This window comes from Pinus tabuliformis, chromosome 1_2 (assembly GCF_031772625.1).
Source record: "Pinus tabuliformis cultivar Carrire ecotype Pingquan chromosome 1_2, CPIR1, whole genome shotgun sequence".
Taxonomy (NCBI): Eukaryota; Viridiplantae; Streptophyta; class Pinopsida; order Pinales; family Pinaceae; genus Pinus; species Pinus tabuliformis.
The window spans coordinates 763,561,219-763,568,061 of NC_142298.1; positions in this window are offsets into that span (position 1 = coordinate 763,561,219).

Genomic DNA, 6,843 nt, shown 5'->3' on the forward strand with positions numbered 1-6,843 from the left:
ATCACCTGACAAACTCATTTTTGGTGGGTTGTCTTCTCTAAAAAATACCTCCCAAGCTACCCAAAATATAACATTCCCTCTTAGTGATTTAGGTACTTCATTCACAATTCTAGATCCATGAATTTCCTTGGATTCCCATGACCATCCTCTCACGATTCATGAATTTCCTTGCATAGCCATATTCGTCCTCATATATGCCATGACTTTTTTGTACAAGGCCTAGATTTGTCTTGCATGATGCATGGATGTCCTCACATGAAACATGACTTTTCCAGTTAATCCTTTCCTACCCTTATAGGATCTATGACTTTCCTTGCACCTTCATCAATAATCTCACATGGTCCATGATTGTGCTTACATGGGTTGAAAACTTCTTCATCTCGATAGAGGAAAGAAAGTAAAAAGGTAAGAGGAAAGTAAGAGGTAAGATAACCTAAATATTCAAACTTCCATAGGGAAGACTCCCTCTGAAGCTCGATTCCCTCTCAATCTACACAACCTTCACTGGAACACTCTACTTCCTATGCACACTCTGATCCACTTGCTCTTCAAAGTAAATATGATACCATTAGCTCTGATACCATTTTCAATTTTTCCTTAGTCCCTAGATCTGGTCTAAGGCTAGTCATGCACGCAGATACACTAGGAACCCTCAACCTTATAATACTTTACACAACGGAAATATTTAACGGTGAAATAAATTTTATACACAAATATTTGAGTCAAAATCTCGATTATTTTATTTTTCCATCAATAAAATAATCATGGGGATCCAATACTAGGGCTCATGGCCCTTGATCACTAGAATAACTAATATACATAGTATACAAACTAGGGCTTTCAATATGCTATTTGAGATTTGCAATATGCATAATGACAAGGCAAGAACATATACACAACTTACTTGTTGATGTATCCCTTCTTGATCACCCCTTTAAGTTCTTGTTTTCCTTGAAACCTGGCAGGTCCTTTGCCTCCTTAGACCAACTTCTCACAAGGTATTTGACCTATCAAATACACTATACATCAAAATTTAATATCACTACTAGTCATAGTGGATATGGCCTTCAAATAATTGTATATTAGCACTCCAAAATTCAACTTACAATATATTTTTCTATCAACCCACCGCATGCTAACCCTCGAAATGTACTCTATTCACAACCCTGCAACTGACGTAACTCGCGGCTCTATTTTTAGGGTTCTAAGACTAGTTTTAGCCTCCCTTAGGGCTTGGCCTACCCAAATAATTCCAATGTAGCACTTGCCTCCCTCCATCAATATATAGTAGGCTAATCCATGGCTTATAAGACCTCATCCAATGGCATGCTCGCCTCCCGTATGCATAGAACAATACACAAAATCACACATAATTTTAGTTTCTTAACTTGGCTTGAACAATCCTTCATTGGACCATCTGCACACATAGATTTCAGTGACAACTCCTTCCAAACTTGGATTGAACAAGACCCTTTCTAGGGGCCAAAAAAGGTAGACACACTCAACCTTCTTCCTTGAGCATACTCAACCTTCTTCCATACAAATTAGACCATGATCTACTTCTATATTCCTTCCTACAGCTACTCTAAGGTTATTCGTCGTCTCTTGGGATGAAATTCTTCTTAAGATGAGCTACTAGGGTGTTTTGGCTCTACCCTCATCCCTTATTCAATATTTGTTCTCTTAGCCTCTTCAAACACAACAAAAACATGAACATACTTCCACGTTACCTTAGACTAAGCCATCAAATGATCGACCTTGCTCTTCATCCCTTAGTGACCCTTCTCCCTTGACGACCTTCTTAGCACAATATTATCTCGACCTCCTTCAACAAAAATCGACCCTCCATGGGCACTATTGGAATAAGACATATCACATCTCTCTTGCACAACGTGTGAGACCTCACCTTAGGCTTCCCCTATTTATCCTTTTCACTTTGGTCACTTAGGAAACCTTTCAAAGATATGGTTTTAGCCTCTTAACCCTTTAAATAAATAAATATTTCTACTTTGGTCATAAACCCATACTTGTCCAAAACCCCACTTTTTGTTAAATCACCTGACAAACTCCTTTTTGGTATGGTGTACTCTCTTCAAAATACCTTTCGAGCTACCCAAAATCTAACATGTACACCACCAGGTGCTTTCCTCATATGGAAAACCATTCATTGCGTGTGAGCCAAAGAAGTAAAGAGAAACCAAAGATAAGTATCAACTATTCAATTTAATGAAATTTCTAACTGTGACCATGATTTAGTTTCATTTAAATTTCTAATTGCAGTAATTTGAAATTAAGATATAATGAGGTTTTTCTACGATATGAAGTGAATTAAAATTGCAGGGTTCACCTCATGAATAAATTTTCTAATAGAGGTATGACTTAAATTTGTTTGAAAATTTCTTCATGAGGAATCTCATAAAAATCCTCATGCCTATGATGTAGGAGGAAAATTGAACTGCTCAACATGAGTGTATGAGGTTGGAAACAAGTCAAACAACAACTTCAATATATTAAAGTGCACAACAATTGAAGATTTCATGAACATGGCTATTGTGTTAACACTGGAACTCAGTTGTATGCACTAATTTACATGAGGTATGCCATGACTGACGTGACTTTGTTAAGGCAGGAAGATACCTAGGTTATGAATACCTTTTTTGATGTGAGGAAGCCTTGCTAAGGGGAATTTCATCTGAGGGACAAGGAAGTATACAAGGGGATGCATGAACATGGAAGGTGAGTGATTTCATGGAAGAGGAACTGGATAAATTGAGGGACTGGGAATCAGAGAAGGGGATGTCATAACTTAAAAATGAATTGGCTTTAAAGACTCAGGGGCATATTTTTTGTTATCATAGGCACATTGGGTGTGTCCTAAGTAGAAAAGAGCCAAAAATTTTCGATACAGAAGCACAAAGCATAGTGGAAAACATGGCTAGACATTGGATGCATGAAGTTGATTTTTTTTTATAGAGAAGTATAAAGTGTAGTGGAAAACGTGGCTAGAAATTGGAGGTAGGAATCACTCCAGACAACAAGCATGATGAGTTGCATTAACACCATTCTGAACTAGACATAACCACTTGAAAAAATGGATGAGTTTATGGGGTCTTATACCCATTGAATTGTTGGGTAAGAAATTATGAATGTAATTATAAAGGTAAAACAAGTTATGATTATAGAGTTTGTTGCTAAACTTGTGTTTAGGTATATAACACCGAGGACAATGTTACTCTAATGGGGTGAGGTTTGAGACAACCCCTTTTTTCACCCATCTTGTAAATATTATTATGGAATTTTGAATCTATGTAAATAATGTGAAATTAATACAATGAATGGCTAAGGAGAGGACACAAATTCAAATCTTGAGTGGAGAAGTTAGGGGAATTTCTTGGGGAAATGTCTAAACTTAGTGGTGCATTCAAGAAGTCACCTACCCACCTATAGGAATTGAAGGAAAGTCTGTAAAGACGTTTAAGAACATGGTATGGGAACTTGAACACTAGGACGAGGTTGTATTATTCTTATGAAACTGTATCAGTTTGGTCAACACACAAGGAAAAGTGCATGAGATAAGAAAAGGAGGAGTGGAAAGAGATAGGGGGGGATTGATAGTTTTCTCCAAGAGTGGAGGAGAGTAAGGTGAGGAGGTCATGTTGGGAGTGGTGCACATGAAAAAATACTAGAAAAGAAAGAGACGAGCATAAACATTTTCAGTTGAGGAGATCGGTAGAGTGATTGGAGAAAGAATGCATAAGTGGATGCATTGGTTGAAAGAATGTGGGAATGCATGACTGAGAAATAGAAACAAAAAATAGGTGGTTGTTGAGGAGGAGGAGCCGTTATGGTTGGAAATGTCCTACTAGGGTTACAATTGGAATCACTATGGTATACTTGGACTCCTACGTGTGGTTGGTTAGTTGGAGCATATTCCTTTAAGCCCTTCTTTACTTAGGCTCTGAATCTGGCTCAGGGGTTTCTATATGTAAGAAATATTGCAATGTAGATTAGCCTATGGTTGGGAGGATAGCCAAAGTCCTTCCTATAGTTGCCATCATCTTTATATAAATCAGATAAGTGTTTATTTCTCATAAATACTTGTATTATGAGTGGCCAGTAATTATCTCCTGCAACATTCAAGTAATCACAGCTGGTTCATTTAATGTGTTAAGGTGATTATGAGTTGTCTGAAATAGACAGATTTAACATTGTTGAATCATCACATGATAGTTGATATATATATACTTGGTGCTCTAAAATAACCAAGAATTCCTTTGCTACCTTATACCCATTTGGTTATTTAATGTTAATAAGAACATGAGGGGAAATTAACTTGACTGATGCAAGGTATTATGGGAATGCTTGAAAATCCTAATATCTCATGTATTAGTTATCTTTGTATCTTGAAGGTCTGGGTAGCTTACTATCATGACCTTGGTTGCAAGTGAATTAATTATTAGTGTTGAGTTATCTGCATGGATGTGTGTGGTTGCATGACGTGCACCAGTGTTGTTGATAATCATTGTGTGTTCATCATGCTCACCCTCATGATATGAGGGGTCTAGGCATCTCTATGCTACTGGTATATTCATAGTAATTGCATGTATCAGTTGGATGTTGTAAGTTTTCATATATGTCTTTATGGTGTGTGAGTACCATGATCTGCATGTTATAAATAGCATAAAGCCTTTATGGTTGGTGGTAGGTTGATTCAATATGATGAATATGCCCATTATGGATATTATGGACTTTGCATGCTTTATTGGCCTTTACCTTTATTACACTTAGAATGATTTTTTTATACATGGATGAACAAATGAGATATGGTGTGGTTGTTATTGAGTTTACAAAGTGCTATTTGTCATGGAATGGTTGTGACAATGATTGTTCTTGAGGCTGAATACATGTCTCTATGAATGTGCTTATTTATTGGTGTTTTTCTCTTGCAAATGTCTTTTTTAGTTCTGAAATGATTTCCTCATGTTAAATAATAGTTGGAAATATCAGGCACTCATAGGAGCATTAGTCAATTCCCTAGATTAGTCACAAAAGGAACAGAACGTCTCATTGCGCTTAAGGGTGAAAATGGACTTTGAAAATTCTAGTTTGGTCCTAGTTCGAACTAGTTCGAGGGTCTAGGGTTTGGGAGTTTAGGCCTTCAAGATGGTTGGGATGCTTTATCGTATATTCAGGCCAAACCTGAATAGGCTGGATCGAGAGGTTTTCTAGCACACATACTAGTTTGGGGTACAGGCTAGTTCGGGGGGATTTGGGGTTAAGGAGGAGTAAAATGTGATTTGGGTGCATTTGGGATGAACTTGAATAGGTTTGGCTGGGAGATATTTTGGCACATGGAATAGTTCAAGGTTTAGACTAGTTCGTGGGTTTGGTTGTTCAAGGTGCATAAGTGAGTGGTACTAGTTCGAGGCGTGGATGTGGGCCAGGGCCAAGGGCCAAGCTAGCCCATAGGTACGAATAAATACGAAAGGCCCAAAGGACCAGTGGGTGTGAATTGAAAAATTAGTTTGGGATCAAATGTGGTCCAAGGATCGAACTAGTTCAAGGGTCCAAGAGTTTGGGGAAGTTTGGTGTGCAACTTCCATATCTGCATCCAAATGTCACACCACCAAACACACATGCATCAGGTAATTTCATTGGTCCAACATGGCACTGACATTTAGGCACCACGTGGATGCCACATGGCAGGTATTTCCTGCATAGCAAAGTTTTAATGGAAATAAATTAAATGGCCATAACTTTTGATTCGAGAGTTAGATTTCAATAAAATTCACATCCCTAGAAATATCTCAATGAGCTAAATGGGATGATATTATTTACTCTAATCTTTAGTGAAGTTGAGAAAAGAGGATTTTTTTTACCCCATTTCAATGACGAGACTATGGAGGTTAGGTTAAGTGAAAGTAATACCTCCCACTGAGCTAGTTTAATGTAAGTTGGTGGGAGGGTATTGTTACACTGTTTCCTTAATATAGATATGATCAATGAATACAACTATCTTTTACTAAAACATAAAGCCATTCCTCGACTGGGATGGTTAGAAGTTTAGAATTCTTACCTATTACACACTTTTGGTTATAAACCACTTATATCCGCAACATATGATAAGGATTCACCATTTTTCAATGGTGTTGATTTTGTATGTGTATTTAGTCTTTAAAAATGGAAACAGAATTGGATATTTCTATCTATAATATCATAAAATATAATTACACTAAAGCACATAATGTAATGATACATACCTTGTTTTTTTCTGAACTCTTGCCTTTGCACAATCTTTTAAAAAAGCACTCCATTCCTGATTATTCAAAGTAATATAAATATGTGGTAAAAAAAATTTAACAATACATCAAGAAATAATTGCATTACAAAGTGAGATATTGGAATAATTAATATAAATATATTTAAAAAGGGGTAGTCTAACTCATAAATGAAATAGATTTTCTAGCTAGAATTTCGCAATACAATTTATAAAAAGATTATGATTTTTCTTGCTTAAAGTGCACTTATGAATGCATAAATGAAAAACCACTAAGACATTCCAAATTTTGAAATTAATCAACTTACACTTATAATTCTTGAAAAAAATTATTTGATTTTGGGAAAAATTGACAAAAACAAATGCCCAAAAAAAGACCATTCATCTATTAGTTAAATTATACATTTAAAAAACATTATTATAAAATTAATAACCAATGAATAAAAGATGTAATTATAAATTGAAATTATATGTAAATCAAAATATTTTTAAAATAAGTAAAATTATTAATAATGTTGTTTATACTTATTTATTGGAAATATTTTAATATAATAGTCTTATGTACT